This window comes from Canis lupus, chromosome 10, assembly GCF_048164855.1.
Source record: "Canis lupus baileyi chromosome 10, mCanLup2.hap1, whole genome shotgun sequence".
Taxonomy (NCBI): Eukaryota; Metazoa; Chordata; class Mammalia; order Carnivora; family Canidae; genus Canis; species Canis lupus.
In genome coordinates, this window is record NC_132847.1 from 24,898,112 (window position 1) to 24,917,815 (window position 19,704).

At 46.3% G+C, this 19,704-nt stretch overlaps 1 long non-coding RNA gene across 1 annotated transcript in view; it reads left to right on the forward strand.

The window, feature by feature from the left end:
- The window catches only part of LOC140641368 (uncharacterized), a 72,803-nt gene that overhangs the window by 16,737 nt on the left and 36,362 nt on the right, over positions 1-19,704 (forward strand). Inside the window, exon 3 of the long non-coding RNA XR_012037899.1 lies at positions 15,126-15,278. This is a non-coding gene — a long non-coding RNA (uncharacterized lncRNA). The remainder of the gene's footprint in view (positions 1-15,125; positions 15,279-19,704) is intronic.

Sequence of the window (19,704 nt, forward strand, 5' to 3'; positions counted from 1 at the left end):
GAGTCTTTGCATTGAGCCCATGGCTGGAAAGGGGTCACCTTCTGGCTTTCCAAGCCAGCTGGGGCTTCCCAGCCAGCTTTGACCTTCTGTCCCATCCCAAGTCAGCACAGGGTCCAGTGTACTCTGCAGAATGGGCCCTGTGGTGGGATCCCCTGGGGCCAAAGCTTTCACTGAAACCGACTCCTTGGAGCATGGCCTTGGCTCTCAGAGCCCTACTGGAAGTACCATGGAGAGATTTAGAAAGAGCTTTGTTCAATTTCCTGTCAGGGCCTATGGTGGTAGAAGAAAGTGATGACCCAGAGGGCTTAGGGCCTCCATGGCATCTTCTGGCCTCAAGCTAGACCCTTCCTTTTTGTCTTTAGGCTTTTAAGAGGCTTCTGAGGGCTCTAAGAGATGTTAACCGGCTTGAGATGAACCACCCCAGCAGAGATCTCCGTTCCTGGATCTGTAGCTGCCTATTAGTACAGAACCTGGTGGAGAGTCTGACATGAAGATCCTTAGCCTTTGTCCTGCCTGGAGAGGACAGGCCCTTGTCATATTTTTTCAAGACTTGCTCTCAGGCCTGGCACTTTTCTGTGGCACCCTGCTGCAATGTGAGCAGTTTCGGGACCTGTAACATGGAGCTGTGCAGACGCCCAGACGCACTGAGTCTCAGTGCCCTCACATCAGGCAGCCAGCCTGCCCGGCGCTGGGGGATGGCTGATGACCAAGAATGTGCACTTAACACACATTCCTTCTCCAAACTCTAAGTGCTTAATATTTTGAAACCTCAAATCAGTTTGTTCTCTTAAAAACTAGAACCACATGCCTGCAGAGGCAGTGTGCTGATGGGCTCAGATTTTTCACACATGAAATGGGAACGCTGGGCTATAGAAGCAGGAGCCCTGCTCTCCAGCCCTGCATATGCCACCAAGCGCCCTATGAGCTTGGGCAGGTCCCTGCTCCTCATGGGCCTCGGTTTCTCAGAAAACAAGGACACTGGGATATTTAAGGGCCTACAGCTCTGCGGGTTTATGATTCTTGGGGAGATGGATACTCTGAAGTCGACTGGTTTATAGGAAAGTTTATTTGAAATCCGTGAGGGCCTATGATTGCTTATAAATATTTAAGATGTATTTTTTTAGTAAGTCTAAACACAAGCAAAATGGCAAGAATGTAAACAGTCCTTAGATCCTTTCTGCTGGTGCATGTGGATGAGAACTGCAAGAAGCACAGGGGAGCCAGAAAGGGCCATGGAGAGGCAAGCTGGCCTTCCGGGGCCATTGCACAAGTGGACTTGCTCATAGCCGTCCAGAGCTGGTGCACACCAGGAGCCTGGGACACTTCCTTCTCTGCTGCTTTATGGTAACAGTTTTTGGGTCTCTCCCAGAAATAAAGGCTTGAAGTCTCCAGTCCTGCCCTCCTAGCTCTCCCCGAGGGGATCCTGCGGACTCCCGGTTGTACACTCCCAGCTTTGAATTCTGATTGGAGCCAAACAACTGGAAATAAGGACCCCAGCTAACTAATTTATGGGAAAGTGGAGCAGAGGCAGTGAGAGACAAACCCTAGCCTGTGACTAGTCTTCATTCAGGCGTGTCTGATAGTCATAGCATCTGCAGGAGCCACTAGGTTGGGGGCCTTTGTGTTTCTGGGGTGAGATTGCTTTGGGACAGAGGAGCAGTTCTCTGGCTAACAACATGAATCAGAAAGAAAGTGCTGTAAATGATGAGCATGGTGTCAATTAGCTTGGGAACCCCTCAGGAAAGGGACATGAGTCTATGGGCTTCATTTTCCCCATTGTGAATGTCTCCTGAACGTCCAGGAGGTACCAGATACTGTGCTGGCGCATGACTTGATGGAAGCTGAATCCTGGCAGGACAGAAAGAGCAAGCGAACCACAGATGAGGAAGTGGTGACAAGTGGCAGACAGGGCACCCTGTCTGTGGGGATGACTTTACTCTGAGACTTGAAGGGTTAGGAGGAGCCAGTGTGCCCGGGGTAGTGGGCAGAGCATCCCCGGCAGACATGACAGCACAGGCTAAGGCTCTCAAGCTAGAAAGGGCTGGGCTGAACAGGGTTTGAATGAGAGAGGTGGGGGGACTCAAAGAGGCATGTGTAGGATTTGCTTGGCTGTGGTCCTGAGAGAGGGTGGCTTTTTTTTTTAATATAAATTAATTTTTTATTGTGTTCAATTTACCAACATACAGAATAACACCCAGTGCTCATCCCGTCAAGTGTCCCCCTCAGTGCCCGTCACCCATTCACCCCCATCCCCCGCCCTCCTCCCCTTCCACCACCCCTAGTTCATTTCCCAGAGTTAGGAGTCTTTATGTTCTGTCTCGAGAGGGTGGCTTTGGAACAGGATGAGAAAGCAGGGCAGGATGAAAAGAGGACTGTGTACCCATCAGTGTCTCAGGAACGGACAAGCTTTGCCCGCTGGACTAAGTGGATATGTATGCAGCTTAAATCCAGACTCTTGACTAAGAGGCTGAAAATCATGGTTCCCTGGGGACTGATTCAAACAGAGTGAATTAATGGAGACTTTTCCACCTCCACCCACTTCCCCTGCCAGTCATTGTCAGGGGCCATTCTCATCTTTTGTTCTTGCTATTACTCACATTTCCCCCAACATATGCCCATTTATATTTCCTGTAGTCCCATTGTTCTTGCTGGCCCATAATTGCTTGAGGAGAGAGTAGGCAGGACTTACTCCTGAAGTGTCCTCCTCCTGGCTCAGGGTTTCAGAGAAGGAACCAGAGTGGGAAGAGGAACTTGACCATGACACACAGCATGTGTACTTGATCCACCTCCAAGAAGTAGGGCATGCTGAGCAGGAAAGGCATGTGTGTAGGTCAGAGGCAGGACAGGAGAGACTGCTAGTTGTGGCAGGCAGAAGTAAGGGTGCTGCCTCCTCTGTGGACTATTGGGTCCCCACTGCTTGGACACCTCCCTCCCTGCAAAACCTCCTCGTCTTTGAGACCCAGTTCCAGTGTCGGCAACTGTGAAGCTTTGCCTGACTTCCTGGACCTTGTTGGGGCTGTAGCCTCTGTATTCGTGAGTTCCTGTGTCACCATAGTTCTGTAACCCACACACTGGAGACCCTTGCTACTCAAAGTGTGGCCCATAGGTTGGCAGCTTTGGCATCACTGGAAGTTGTTGGAAATGCAGGTTGCCTGGGCCTTCCCTAAACCTTCTGAATCAGGATCTCATTTTAAGAAGATCCCAAGGTGATTCCTTTGTTCATTAGACTTTGAGAAGCAGGGCCATAGATCATCAGTAGCTGCTGCCCTACCCACTCTGCCTCATACAGGAGTGGGACTCAGCTCTCCTGGGTGGGATGGTGAGCTCCTAAGGACAGAGTCCTAGCATCCCTCTTGAAGCCAAGCTGAGAAGGATAATGGCCATCTAGGTAGAGATACATTTTGGATCTGTCTTCTTTAGAGGAGGTGAGGGGTGAACCAAACAGCAGCAAAGGAGGGGAAAAGAGAGCATTTATGAGTGGTTCATCCAAGATCTCAAGAACCTTGGAGAAGGCTGTGTATCTCTCTGGGAATGTTCATAGTCCAAGACGTTTTTCACTTAGGGAGCCCTGAACAGAGATGTTTATGAAATCAAGGCCACAGCTTGGAGACATTGCAAGATCGAGAGCAAGATGACCACTCTTCCTTAACAGAAAGTCCCAGAGATCCCAGAGGGCTCTTTGCTTCCCCATTTCTCTTTCTAAAATCCTGACTTCCAAAAGGCAAAGGTTGGGAAGACCAAAATTATGTCCATCACCAAGATATGTCAAGGGCTGCTCTTCCCTCCCCTCCTCTTCCCATCACTGTATTCCAAGCTCTCTCAGTCATGAAGATAGAGGGACTGTGCCAGCACCCAGGAGGTCAGAGCCATGGTAAGAGCAATAGAGGGTGATGCTTCCTTCACACAAGGAGGAAGAAGCCTCCAGATGCAAAGTGACTTCTCAGGAACCAGTTGGGGTCCTAGGGAGGCTGCCATTCCTGGGATGGATGATTCCAAGGCAAATGATGACCCTGGGGGTAAGTTGTGTCATATGCTGATGGAGTGGAACAGGAAAACTCTCTCAAAGTCATTGACTGTTATTAAGCCCCTCCTGTTAGCCTGGCCCCTGGCCAGGTTCTGGGGAAATGAGGGAAGATGCTTAGTTCAATATCAGAGTTACAGAAGTTGCTTTGTAAGGGTAGTTTGCTTAGATGTGAACGGAACTGAGAACACTCAGCCTGCTCCTACCCTTGGGTTGAGCTGATCATCTTATGGGGGGCGGGGCAGAAGCTCACATACTGCCTCCTACGGGCAGCCTTTGAAGAGTTATATATGCTGCTGAAGAGTTTTATATGCTCAGCTTGTACACAGAGTAATGCACTGCCATGTGTTGGTCTGCTTCCTGCCGTTCTCTCTGACCCCTTCTCCTAGCATAGCACCCCTCCACCCCATGCCATTTATCAATTTATTGCCTTTTCAGTTCCAAACTCATCCTTGCTGTCTGCTCTGTGATCACAGAAATGGGCTTTGTAAAAATTTCTCCTTTGCCAGCTGTCATGATTCTAAGTCTTGTCCGTAAAGGACACTGAGGTACACTGGAGAAAGGAGTTTCCTCTTTTTGGTTCTCATTTACCAAACTCATGCAGATGATGCTTTGTCCAGTACCCAGGTCCTGAGAGCATATAGTTTCTGCTGTGTTAGGCTTCTGTAGGGGACACCTTTCTCTTGTGCCTGCCTCCTTCAGTCACAGTGTCTTGAGCTCCTGCAATGCCCAGAGGCTAGCAGCTTCTCCCAGCATCTTATCTTCTCTGGCAGTTTCCCAGTGGAATGCCACCAGCCATGGATTTCCTTGTGAATGGCCTCTTCCAGTACTCTCTCCCATGGCTTTACAGTGAGTTCTGAACCATGGCACTTCCCTTTGGAACCTTCTCCTGACCTCTCAGAGGGCAAATTCCTGTCAAGTCCCAGTGGTGAGGCATCTTTTGGCTTTTGTGTCATCCAGTAAGCCATGGCAGTGTGTATTCTGAGCTCTGAATCCCCATCCTTGGTCAAGGAGGAGGCTCTTCCTTGGATATTATTAGGGCACTATCTCAGTTCTAGGGGTAGAGGATGCTCCTATGTTTACTATTCCTGCATTCTTTATAGTTCTCAATAACTCTTACTACCCAAGTCCCCATTAGTCTCCTTTTAATATAGTCTAATTTCCTATTAATAATTATTTATATTAATTTTTTTTCCGTTTGCATTACCATGTGGTTTCTGTGCCTTGATTGGACTTGTGAAAGAACTTTGAGCAATATACTTATCTGTCCACTATTGTGAAATGAGAGATGTCCAGAAGTAGGAATCTACATAGGTTTATGGGCACTTACTAATGGTTTGGCTGGATGGTCAGGAGCATAATTGGAAGATTGGTGACAAGAAAAGTCTGGGGGAAGAGGTGTTGGATAGATCTCTCTCAGAGTGGGCACAAACTGTGAAGATATTTGTGTCCAATGTGGATGCCGTTTGGGCATCCACAATGGAGAAATTTAGTCATCAGACAAAATTACTCTGTAGACATCAGTCCACCTCTTTCCTCAGACACTCCAATGCTTGCTCAGTAGGCCTGTAACAAAGGAGCCATGGTGGCAGGCATGGAGGCTGTGCAGGAGCTTAGCAACATGGGTGCTTACACTGCTATTAGGTGCCTGGTCTGCCTACAGTAGAGACCAACACTGAGCCCTTGACACCATTCCCTGGGATAACTAGTTAGCCACATAGTGGCAGATTGATTACATTGGACCTCTCTGTCATGAAGGAGGCAGATATTTGTCATCATTGGAAGAGACATTTTCTAGGTATGAATTTGCATTTAAGTGTGTCTGTAGCACCAACCATGATTCATGATTCACAGAATGACTTATCTACCACCATGGCATTCTCCATAGCATTGCTTCTGATCAACAGTCCATTTCTTAGCAAAGGAAGTATAGCAGTGGGCTAATGCCCCTTCCATGGAATTATGTGGTCTTACCCCATTAATTGGACGTGACTGGGCTAATTGGAAGGTTCATTGACTTACTAAAGACTCTGTTGCAGTACCTTTCATGGGAAAACATCTTGACGGATGGGGTTCTGTCTTACAGGACGTAGTATATGCTTTGAATCAAATCATAATACGGTGCTGTCTCCCCAACAGTCAGGATGCATGGGGCCAGGAATCAAGGGATATAAATGGGAGTTGCATCTCTTACTATTATGTCCAATGATCCATACACAGAATTTTCGCTTCCTGTTCAGGTATCCTTGAGCTCAAGCAGAGAGTGCTTCAAATGGGCTGAGATTCCATGGAGTAGAAAGATTAGACCCTACTGCTTTGGGCTCCTTATGCCACTGAATCCACAAAAAAGAGCTGGTCTACTGGCTGGAGTGATTGATCCTGAATACCAAGAGATAATTGGGTTGCAGCTACACAATGGGGGAAAGGAAGACTATTTTTGGAACCCAAGGGATTCTCTGGGACACCTCCTAGCTTTTCCATGCCTGGCAGCAGAGGTTAATGGAAAACTGTAGCAACTAACAAACAGGCAGGGTGACTAAGGACTCTTCAGAAATTAAGGTTTCAGTCACACCCTCAGGTAGCAAACTCAGCTAGCTGAGATCCTGACTGAGAGCATTGGGGAAGCACAGAGTGGTTAGTGGAGGAAGGAAGCCATAGATCGCAATTATGACCTCAAGACCAGTTAGTCATACTCTATAGAACTCTGTTAGTTTGCATATTTTCCCTGGTCTGTTTCATATGTGTGTGTATTTGTATACACTAACTTTCCATTTTTATTTTCTATACGAGTTGTTGGAAGTTAATTTTACGATGTAGTCTTTAGGTGACAGATCATTCAATGGGTTGCTGATGGATTTGAGGAATAAATATAGCTATGGTGCTAGATTCAGTGGCTGTTAGAACTGGGTGTCCATTCATTTCAGGATAGTGTGAGAAATTCTTCACTTGAAAGGAAGATAGCCCTATCACAGGAGTTGGAAAGAAGATAGTATTATTTCATTGTTATGTAGAAGTATGTCCAAGTGCCCTTTGGAAACTGAGTAGCCAAAGGAATGAACTATGCTAGTTTATCCAGTTTATTGCTTCTCAGCTCCAATCCACCTCCTCTTTGCTGGCTCTGTCAGAATGGAGGTGGGCATGGCCTTTGCCATGGGTTCTTCTTTGCCAGCTGGCACATTGTTACATGTGGTTCGTAGAGAATCCTGAGAAGACATGGGAGGGAAGAGAAAGAGATTTCCTCTTCCTGGTTCCAGTGTGTCTCACTTGCCAGGCTCCTTGAAGGGTACACTTTCTCTAGTGCTCAGGCCCTGCAGAGGTTGGCTTCTTGAGCTGCTAGTTCCTGTAAGTGTGTTTCAGCCAAAAGTGCCTAGCAGCCAGCATCTTCCTCTGGCACCTTTTCTGGCAGCATCTGGAATAGTGAAAATGCTGCCAGCAAGGCACCTCTATGTGAGCAGTCTTTGTGACATCCTCCTGGGTAACTCTGGGGACAGTTCTGAGGTATGCCATCTCCCTGTGCAAGCCGTACAAGCACAAAAATTAAGTAAATTGGATGGAAGACACATATAAAGTCCAACTATTATGAGTGAAATGGGATGAAGGATTTATTTTAGGGATGAAGCAGGAATGCAAGTGTGGGAGCTGATGACAAAGTCAAGGGAAAGCTATCTTCTCTGTGTCTTACGGGGGCCTGAAGTTGTTAGAGGTCATAGAACTGGCAGGTAGGAAGAAAGCTGGACAAAAAGTGGGGAGAGCAAGGACAAATGACTTGTGTGTAATGATTAATTTTATATGTCAACTTGGTGATGCTACAGTATGCGCATTAATCAGACACTCATCTACATGGTTAGCATCTACAATCACTTGACTATAAGTAAAGGAGACGACCCTTAATAATGTGGGCGGGCCTCATCCAATCAGTTGGATGGCCAGTTGAAGGCCAGGAGAGCAAAAATAGAGGTTTCCCAGAGAAGAAATTCTGCCTCAAGACTGCAGCATCCATTCCTGTCTGAGTTTTTCCAGTTCCCCCATATAGACTTGTGGGAGCTCAGCCCGCCCCACTCCTGCGCGTATTCCTAGCAGCTCTGAGCACAAAGCTTGGCCCAGAGTGGATGCTCGATAAATATTTCCTGTCTGGAAACGACAACCATCTGTCGGATTCAGTGTGAACAGAGCTCTGCCTTGGGGCAGGGGCGGAAGCTGAGGGACTGAGGAGGGCCTTTCCTGTCCTTAGATCCTATGACAGAGAGCGGGAAACTCTCCAGATTTGAGAAGAGGTTGTTGGGAGACAAAGTGGGAAAGCAATCCGAGATCTATAAAGAAAAAATTAAAATTTAGGAGCAGTGCTGGAAGAGCAGCAACTTCGGGGAGAGATTTGAAACTTCAGCTTTGCTGGAGTGCTTGCTGCAGGTGAGGATTGGGTTAGCTGTTCTGAAGGGTCAGGCGCTTTCTTCGAGATTCCCATATATGAATCCCTTGCACCCTCACAGCCACCCCCCTAGATAAGTTCTATATGATGAGCTCTTTGGCTCACAGACGGGAAAAGGGAGGGACAAAGAGCTAAGTAGCTGGAGAAGGATTCACTTTGCCCCTCGGGTGCTGCTTCTCCAGGGACGCCCCCTCAGGCCAGGGGAAGTGGCCCCTTTGTCTGTCATGTCTGATTCCAGCACAGGCCTCCGCTTGTTTTTTTCTGGAGTTTGCCAAGAAAATCCCAAAGGCTGAGAGAGTCTCCTATCCCCTCTGGGACCCATGGTATGCTCTGCATCAGCCCTGGTGGTCTTCAGAATGGGGACAGATTGCTCTTCAAATCTTTTCACTCAGAGTTGCAGAGCTGGCTTTGTGGCCACATGTGCAATTCATAAAGTTTGCATTTTCCACGGGACTTGGTTTCCAGAGCATTTTGGCCTGAGCACTGTGAGCTTTCAAGAATTTCAGCCGAGAAATGCTGTCCACAGATTGCTCAGCTACATACATCCTTCCCACGGCTGTGAAGTTTGGCACAAGTGTTCTATTATTGCTCCGGGATTGGATTTAGAGTTTCATTTTATTAATATTCTTTTCTGCAAGGATTTAGAAGGGGGAGGGGATCTGGACCAACACTGGCTTCTCCAGGCTCATCGTTACTCCCCGCTGACACCTACCTATGTTTGGCCTCTTTCTGTCCATTGTTGACACCATTTGCGTGTTGACTCATGTCTTCTGTGTCTTGAGGGATGGCTTTTGTGGAGTCCATGGAAATATGAGTGTGATTATGTTTAGAGTCTATAAATTTGAAAACTTCCTTTAAATTTAAAACCACCATATTAACTGGACTTAAGAACTATGTTTATATGAATTTTTTTTTTTTCTAAATCAAAATACTCTTTACTTCAAGGCCAGAGCCTATTGTTACAGGCTTTGATTTTGGTCACCATGGGGCTCCTACCCTGGCCTGGGCTCTCAGGCCACACTAGCCAGTATCCTCAGGGAACATCTGCCAGTCCACAGCCTACACTGGCCACCTTGTTCAAGTACTTGAGGTCTGTAGCTGACAGTGTTGCTACTTCTGTGCCCAGTTTGGGCATCAGATTTTTGCTGAAGCTGAGAGCACTGGGTCCTGGGTCCTGACTCCCCATTTAGCTGCTATGCACCCAGGACACTGTATCTTGCCAGTCACGGGACCTGTGGCCCACCATCTTTTTCAACCCCTCTGTTATGGGCTGCGCTGTTAACTCCTCCAAAATAGATAAGTTGTAATCCAGTACCTTAGAAGGTAACCTCATTTGGAAAATGGTCATTGCAGATGTAAGTAGCTAAGGTGAGGTTATACTAGAGTAGGGCAGACCCCTAATCCTGACATCCATACAAGAAGAAAATAAGAGACATGGGGACACACCAAGTGATGACAAAGACAGAGACAGATTGGAATCCTGCAGCCAGGTATTTACCATTCCTAACCAACCACCAGAATTGAAGAAGAGGCAAAGAATGATTTCCCTACACATTTCAGAGGAAGCTTGGTCCTACTCATACCTTAATTTCAGACTTCTAGCCTCCAGAATAATGAGACAATACAACTCTGTTTTAAGATACGCAGTCCATGGCACTTTGTTATACAGCAGCCCTAGGAAAGGAATGTATCCTCTGTCTCAGAGATAGCAACTTTCCTGCCCCTCAAACACATGTCACACCCCACCCTCCAGGAGAGTCCAGCATAGTCACTCCTCAGTGGGGATTCACACTTATTTTGATGGTAGATGCCCCTTTCAGAGGATGAGTGTTGCAAAGGTGATGCTGAGACTAGCCACTTTTCTTCTGTTGACCAATCTTTTTTTTTTTTCTATTACTCTTCAGTTCTAAGCAAAGCTACATCACATGAGCATGTGACCATGGCTGGTTCATTTGGAGCCAATATCCAAACACATGAGTTTTCCTTTCCATTAGCTCTTACACCATGGAGGCCAAACTGAGACCTAGGGCTTAATGGGAGACATTTCTCCTAATGCTGATGAAGGAGGGCCCCTGTGGGAAATGTCAGACTTACGAAAGTCAATGTTTGTGAAATGCAACCTCTTTCACAGCTTGATGGCACATGGCAGCCATCATAGGGCATAAGCTATAGGATAAAGAAAACCACTAGTCAGCTTCCTTATCCTTTGAGTGTACAGAGAACAGTGCTGAGGTATGATTTCCCCTAGCCTTGGGCTCTGTGGGTGCTAAATGTGTAGCTCTGAGTTTTTGTTTTTCTCGCCTTGGTGCTCTTTCCAGAAGGTCTCAGCCTTGAATTTCTCATCCAAAACCTCTCAACTACCTTTGGCATTAGGGCTCCATGCCTGGCTGCTCTTTGTGGTCTTTAGCTATTTGGCTCTCAGGCCTTAGAGAGGGATGGCTTTCAGATCACCTTTGGCCTGTGTGGACTTAGCCCTGGGCTTTTTGTATTTTCCTGCTCCATGAACTGGGGTGAACATGGGGAGGCCACAGGCTGTGCAGTCTTAGGGCTCTGGAGAAAGAGAAATTTCTCTAGAATAGCCAGTGGGCCATACAAGTTCTGGTCAAAGAGTGAAGCCGCAAGGAAGAGAAGCAGGACTGAGCCTCAGCTCTTAGACGGTTAGTCCTCCAAGAGTTGTTTATTGAGTAGATACTATGTCCCAGGGCTCATTGGCTAGAAGAGTGATTAAGTAACCAGTTGAAATCCCTGCTCTCCTGCTTTTATACTGAATGGATTGCAACAAGAGAATAACAGGAAGACAAGGCAGGAGGTGTTGGAAGGATTCGAAACAAAATGGGAGATGAAATGTTCTGGGTGAAGACAAGTGGGTCAGGACAGAAGCTGCACAGTGCCTAGTGCTGCTGGCATGTTTTCATGGACTACTGGCATAAAGCCACTGGGGTTCAGTTTAGGTCCCCTGTTAAGCCCAGGTGGTGGGTGTGGCAGATCTCATCGAGATCATGTCAACCAGTCTTCTGGATATCTCCAGTGAAGGGGATGGAATTAATATAATCCTTAGATGAATAGCATTGTCCAATGAGATGAGATTTGAAGAAAAGAGGACACATTTACATAGAAAGAGGAGGGTGGAAAGAAGAAGGCTGATACTGGCCTCCTGGCTGCCATTCCACAAAGGCCACGGTCCCTGGACGTGGCCAAGCTGGGCCTCTCCCTGGATCACTGGGCAATGATCACCCACAGAAAGGCCTGTCTTTAGTTGCCACCCAATGTGAGAGCCATGTGGTGGCTTCCTGGGACCACGGATGCAGGTTACTGTGATGTGGTGTCTGCAACAACCTGGGTACTGTCTTCCAGCAGTGGTCAGCACTGGAAACATCCATCACAGACTGGTATGCAAAGTGACCAAGGGGGCTCTTGATCTTCATCTTACAGAGTTCCCTGCAGCCCAGCAGGCCCTACTGTGCAGTGAAGAAGAGCTACTAGCTGTAAGCCTAGTCTGGACTCTCTTAAAAGGAGTGGCAACAATGCCTGCTAGCTGGCTTCTGCCACAAGCAACCAGTAGTCAGCTGGAGGGATGCATTAACCTGATGAACTAACTTCCAGGGGAAGCCCTCTCTTCACCTTAGAACTTTCTAGCCTTTTACAAAAATGCCTAATTCATGTGGTGTGAACCAACCATTGGCTTCAGTCAGGACTATGCGGTTCACAACACACATATCTCTCTCCCTCTCATTCTCTCTCTTTCTCTTTCATGTGCATGCGCGCGCGCACACACACACACACACACACACACGAGCTTTGGGGTTCACCATTGAGCTGTGTGTTTTTGCTCAGTTTATTGACATTACTCTGTCTGTGCTGATCTAACAACTGGATAATTCCCTTCCTAAGACATTCTGTGAAGAACATGACTTTGGTTTGGCTCTTTGTTTTTAAAAATCAACTCTAGCCAGGAAGATGCTCTTTTTGTCCTGCTGCAAGCCAGGCATGGTTTTCCCACTTTCGACTCCTCATATTTTGTTCTTTTCTATCAATACTGCTTTATGAGATTATTTCCTTCTAAATGACTAACAGGTTGTGTTTGTGGGAGGGATGCACACATGTATGTATGTTTGTGTGTGTGTGCTGTAAGCTGGCATTTTAGAACTAAGGAGACTTAAGTGTTGAAGCACAAATGGTTTTGGTAAATAGCTGCACTTAGATTTGGTCACCTCTCCTCACTCCCCCTCCCTAGGCCTTTAATTGTGCATATTTTAATCAGAACACACTTTTGGTCCATATGTGTAAAATTTAACGTTGGCTTCTTTAGCAGGGTTTTAAGCTTGGAAATTTTAGCAATGGAGAAAGCTTTTTTTTTTTCTTCTTTAATTAAAACCTTTTTGAGAGTCATATGCAGTTGTAAGAAATAATACAGAGAAATCATCTGCACGCTTAACAGTTTCCCCCAGTGATAATGTATTGCAAAACCATAATAAAAGATCACAACCAGGATATTGACCATGATACAGTCAAAATACAGAACAGCTCCATCACTACAGTGAGCCCTACCTCCCACCTCCACCCAGCTGCATCCCTAGTCCCTAAAAACGACTATTCTGCTCTCTGATTCTATAATTTTGAAAGACATGTTTTTTTTACTGAGCTAGTCTTGGTGAAGTTGACTTTATTCTTCACAGTACCCTAAGGCGTCTGCCATCAGGCTATATAGGAAGTTAGGGAAGCTGTAACCTCTGCAGTTTACAGTCAGCATAGTGCCATGGTGGCTAAAAGCTCAGGCTCTACAGGCCAAATCCTGGCGATAGGAATTATTAGCCAGGTGACTGACCTAAGACAAGTTGATTAACCTTTGTATGCAAGATGGGGATGATGATAATAGAACTCAGAGGGAGTTAGTTGATCCAAGTACTAAGTACAGTGCCTCTCAAGTTTTAATGTCACACAAATCACCTGGGTCCTATTGTGCCTGAGAGTCAGCATTTTTTTTTTTTTTTAATTTATGATAGTCACACAGAGAGAGAGAGAGAGAGGCAGAGACATAGGCAGAGGGAGAAGCAGGCTCCATGCACCGGGAGCCCGACGTGGGATTCAATCCCCGTCTCCAGGATCACGCCCTGGGCCAAAGACAGGCACTAAACTGCTGCGCCACCCAGGGATCCCCCAGAGAGTCAGCATTTTTAACAAGCTCCCAGGTAATGCTGATTGTTGGTGGTTCTCAGACCACACCCTATAGCCAGGACTCAGAAGAGTTCCTGATACAGAGTAAGCACTCAAGAATCACTGGCCATGTTTTTCCAGCCTTTGTGTGAAGCTGTGTGGGACAGAAGCTGGCCGAGTGAGCCTGAGCTTCAAGGTTCAGAGCCTGGATTGCCCCTATCTTTGCCAGTCTCAGGGTTGGACTGCAGCCTGAGTATGAAGCTAATGATTGGAGAGTGTGGATGCGCCCATGACCTCAAGTCCCAATCCTCGTACTCTTTCCTATGGGAAGAGACATGCATCAGGAGTCACTTTTCTCTTACTAGCTTCTCCTGCCCCCAGCAATGCAGCTTCTGCATGCTGCTCCCTTCTTCACCTGGGCAAGCAGTAGGGAATGAGAGAAGCAAGACCACCAGTACTCAGGTGGCTGTGAGTACCTCTAAGTTGCCCAAGGTTGACTTGCCCTTCATACATCAGGGAGCAATAATGAGAGTGATAGTTACATCCTGGGAGCAGCTCTGCAATGTGTCCTCCTTCAGTCTCTGTGCCCCAAGTGGCCAGGGCTACCAGTCTTGGGCTGGCAGCCTTGGGCAAAGTGATCAAGGCTGGGACTTCTGTTTGAACAAGTGCCACTCACCTTTCCTTCTGTTCCTCTACAGTCCTCTCCAGCAGTAAGTGCTGTCAACCTATTGTGTGTGTCTTCCCAGTACTGTTTCTTTGGGTGCACAAACATATTAATATAGAAACAGTAGGGATAAAGAAAAGAAAAGAAAAGAAAAGAAAAGAAAAGAAAAGAAAAGAAAAGAAAAGAAAAGAAAAGAAAAGAAAGAAAAGAAAAGAAAAAAAGAGTAGGGATGTCTGGGTAGCTTAGCGGTTTAGTGTAGCCTTTGGGCGTGATCCTGGAGACCCGGAATTGAGTCCCACATTGGGCTCCCTGCGTGGAGCCTGCTTCTCCCTCTGCCTGTGTCTCTGTCTCTGTCTCTCTCTCTCTCTTTGTGTGTCTCTCATGAATAAATAAATAAAATCTTTAAAAGAAAAAAAAAAGAAACTAATGACTCATCTATACACGTTGTCTCACAACTTCACCTTGCTCTTGTCACTTTAATATAAATCCTGACCCTTATTCACATATGAACAAGCATGGAGACCTGCCTCATTCTCCCTAACATCTATGTACAACAGTATAGATAGACTATAGTGCAGTCAGATCACACTCTAGTGATGAACATTTTGTTTGTCTCTAAGTTTTTAACTTTATAAGTTGCAGTGAACATTCTCTAGGATGGGTTCCTGAGCAAAAGGTAAGAGCCTTTGTGTTTTTGATAGGTGGTACTCTCCCAAAAGGTCATACCTGCCACCATATACCTTCCACTTATAGCATATACGTCTTCACTCAACACATCCCTGCTATGGCAGGGTATTGTCCAGCCTGTCCATCATTGTCATTCTTCAAAGGGAAAGACATTGTCTTGTGCTTATTTACAGTTGCGTGTCTGGATTCATGAGGAAGGCAGAGCATCCATCCCTTCTGGTGTTTATTTCCCTTCTGCAGTTCATGAGCTCAAGTTTCCAGCAGCCCCTTGGCCAGCTCAGCTCCCCACTGAGGAGGCACCACCAAGGGCTTTGCTCAAGGAAGAGGTAAGCAGTATTTATTTGTTTAATGTAAATACTCTGTGCAGAAGCCGTTGCTATGGCCCCCAGAGGGCTTTCAGCTCATGTTGGAAGAAAGAAGAAAGCTTCTGTATGACACCAGACTCTTTCTGTTCTGGTAACTGTTAATCATCATTCTGTGTCTGCGATAGTACAGCTCCAGCCAGCCCGCTTATGTCCAACAAGAGGCGTTCATGGACCCGCATGGTCCTGAGGCAGTGTGATACAGCCACTGGGAAGAGCCCTGGGCTGGGGGCCAACAGATCCTAGTTGAAATCCCAGCTCTCCCTGTGGAGGGCACAGGTTTCATTCCACCAGCTTTCCTCATCTGTGCCAACTTGTACCTTTGGACCTGCCTCATCCTGGCCTTAGGCCTCATGGCACTGTTGCCCTCTATGGCACTGATTTTATTAGCTGTTCCTTAGTCTCTATAACCATTCTTCTCCCCTTTCCTCGAAGGGTCTTTGTCTGGGTGTCCTCCAGGTCCCTACCTATATGTTCACTTCCTCCCAGGAACACCCACTGAGGTAGCTTCAGTGTATCCCCACTCAGCTAACTTTCAAAGCACTTTCTGATCTCTGCACCTAGAAATCAGGGTTTTTCAACCTCAACATTCTTTATGTTTTGAGATAGATAATTCTTTGTGGTGGGGGAACTCTCCTGTGTATAGTAGAATGTTTAGCAGCATCCCTGGCCTCTTCCCATAGCATCACCTCCCCAGCCATAACAATGAAAAATGTCTTCAGACACTGCCTAATGCCTCATGTTACCCTGGAAGACAAAATTTCCCTGTGTTGAGGACCACTAATCAAGAGCCATATGGTTTCATCTGCGTGGAAAGCCTTCTCCCATATCTCCCCACCCCTAATTTGTAATTTGGTGATACATTTGAAAAAGCAAATTATAGAAAAGTATGCACTGTGATTGTTATATATGCAAGTGAATAAGGACTGGAATAGAATATGCAAAGATGAACATAGTTATGTAAGCTATGTTTCCTTGGGCTACTCTTGTGGGGGGGTTAAAAATGTGGCTACTTTTTATAGAACTAACCAGCGTTTAGGTATCTCTCACTTCCGCTTGTTACTGTAGGATTCTGGCATCAGAAATTCCTGGGAATGAATAATCTCCCATAGCTCCCCAAAAGAATCCCTTGACAGATAAGTTGCCTCTCCCATGGAATCCCCCCAGCCTCAGACACCTGTCAGGCTAGGAGATGCTCATACACAAAGCACTTGCCCTGCTGGAGAAAAATGAGGTCCTCGACCAGGCACACTCAGTGACGACACTGTCTCTGTATTCTCTATAAAGCTGTGGATATGTAATTTTAATGAAACTGCTCTTTGCTGCTTAGATAGGTGTTTATGGAAGGCTTGGCTGGGACTCAATCCAAGGGACAGACACTATGACAGACTCCTCATTCTTACCACCTTGGCTTTGGTATTGATCCGAAGTGTTATGCTTGATGTACTCTCAAAAGGGTCTTGGTGGCCTGCCCCATAGCTCTCTAGGCATGCCCAAATGTGTCTGAATCCTGGTGGTGGGCAAGCACCAATCTGGAATGGATACTCCACTGCAGTGGGGAAGTGGGATTATGAATGACTTGTTTTGATACAAGTCTCATTATTATGTTTTAAAAACTCTGGTTATTATATTTATAAAAAATATCTGATCTACCCTCAAGTCCTGCCTCTAAGACTTCTGGGCTTCCATCCACTTGATCTTTCCTCTCCGAATGTGACGGAATGTTGGCTCTCATGCTTTTTTATAGTCCTGCAATTTAACCCTTGCACAGGACGCTCAGTGGGCTCTGCTCAGTAGTATAGGTATTTGGATACTTTTCTCTTCCTCTCTACTGTGTGTACTCCTTGAAGACATAAAATGCCTTAAACCCACTGTGAGTGCCATCACTGTTTGGTGAAACTCCAGCTATATGCCTGGGCTCCATGAGTACTTGATGTTCATGATGGGCCATGACCTGGTGAGAGAGGCGGACTGCAGGTTAACACAAGGTCCTTCCATGCAACAGCCAGGACATGGAGATTGTAGACCTGCTTTGCCACCATTTCACTGGGGACCACAGCCAGCTCTCATAACTCCCCTATCTTAGTGTCTCATCCATAAAACAGAGGAAACAGCCCCTACACCTGGGATGGGGCGAGACTCTATTTAAGTGAACTGAACCACTGAGAGGAAACTTCTCCACTTATTCAAGGGCTATTTTCAGTAATCTGTGCATTTTAGACCAGGAAATAGTGGTGTGGTTTTTCAGTAAAATACCCCAGTGATCACCTGTCTTTAGATATCTTTCACATAAAGAGCTTATGTTCAGGAAGAACTCAGCAGGTTGGAAGAGAGGATTGAAATCCAATTCCAATTACTCCTGGCCTAGATCCCTCTGTTCCTCAGATGTTTTCCTGTGGTTGTGGGGAACGTCTAAAGCAGGGACCAGCTTACAGCCATGACTGAAATCTGGGGCCCTTAGTCTAGGACACGAGGGCTTTAGCAAATTCTGATTTCTCATAGAAGCCTGTTGTTGAAGAGATCAGAAAGGACAGTTCTTGGGGGCAAAACCTTCCTCCTTTAGGAGCCCAGCTGCGAGTTGTGAGTGACCTGGGCATTGTAAGTCCTGCTTATCAGGAGAAGGAAAGCTGTCTTCTCTGAGTCCCACTTTGCTGATTTTGGAGGAGCAAGGGCACAGAGGGTATTGACGCCAGTGCAGGGAGGAAGGAGTTTGGGTGGGAAGTGTGGCTGTAACAATGCCTTGCTCATCCACAATTACTGGAATGAATTTACCATGAATGGGTTTCCCAGAAAACAGTATCAGCCCTGTGAGCAGATTTTGAAAAAGTATAATCGTCTGGGAAGGAAATGTTTCTAATGGGTGTCACACCTTGTCTGGCTTCTTAAAGGGAGTATGTGAAAAGGCATTTTGCTTCTGCTGTATTTCGGCCCATGCCTTGCACCAGAGCTTTAGCTAGTCTCATGCGTTCTGAAACATGTCCCGTGCTTTTCTGTGTGAGCCTCAGCACTCTTGGCAGCCATCTGTATGCTGTGCATCTTCAACTCTGTTTTCCTAAAAGCATTCTGCATGGCGTCTGGCACACATGGTGAGTGCCAAATAAATGTCTTTGAATGAAGACTCAGTCATAAAAACCCCTGCTGTTTGCAAGTTGTGTCCAGTCAGCAGAGCGCTGACATAGACTCTTTAGAAACGTCTTCCCGGGGCATCCATGAGGGGAGTCTTTGTTGTTTCACTTACTCGCCAACATTCATTACCTCTTCCTCTGTCCCAACACGATGCCAGCATCAGAGGCATACAGACAAATCAGATCTGGTTCCTTCCCTCAAGGAGTTCCTAATCTAAAGTTAATATAAAGAAAATGAACTCAATTCAGTATGGCAAGTGTACTACTGAGGTGTGTCCTGCATGACATGGAGCGTAGAGGCATTCTAAATTTCTTTCATATTTTCCACCATTTTGCTCTCTTCTCTCTCTTCTTCTCACTGCTACTTCTTGATATACTGGGTACCCCTCTTTCATGCCATCCTCTTTCCCTCTTCTAACCTGCTTTTTCTCATCTGCTCTTGTCTAGGAAATTGGTTGAATTTGTGTCCTTTCTTTACAGTACTGGGTTTCCACTCTACCTAGCTGCACAGTACAGGCGCCTGGGAATCCATTCCACACCCATACTGCATCCCATGCTCAGAGATCTGATCTAATTGATCAGAGTAGGTGCCAGACTCCCAGATGATTCCTCCATGCATCCAAGGTTTAGAGCTGGTTTACAGACAGTTAGAGGCTTGGGGATGGCCCTAGTCTCACTTGTGGAATTAAGTGCATGTGCTTTGTGACAGCTCTTTCCCAAGTACAGAATTGATTTTTAAATCTCTGGAGGTTGAATACACTACCTTGGCCTCTCTGCAGTTGTAGAGTCCAATAGTAGAGTGGCCCAAGGCCAAGAAATGGCTCCATCTACTCTCCAAGATATTGAAGCACCTCATAAGCAGTCATGATATGGTTGAGGTAGTTCCTAATCAAGTGTTTAAAATCTCAGCTAACCAATGTTGGTGCTAACAAGGGGCCAGAGATTTGATCATAACTGCCAGATCATCAAAACTCAGGAAGGAGTCTCTAAACTAAGACCTGTGCCTTGAGAATGGAATATAAGCTATTTATATACCCAGAAGAGTTCAATGTAACCTGACATCCATAAAATGTATCTAAGAGGGCAAAGTTACCAAAGTTAGTGACGATCTGTCACCTCCTATTTTTTGAGATTTTCTCTCACAAATCAGCCTAGTCAGGCTCTGGCTACATCCAGCTGTCAGTGATGGATGTCATTAGAGCAGGCCCTCTGGTGCTATTTGGCATGTTCATATCAGATTATTTCAGTCAAATAGCCAACATTTA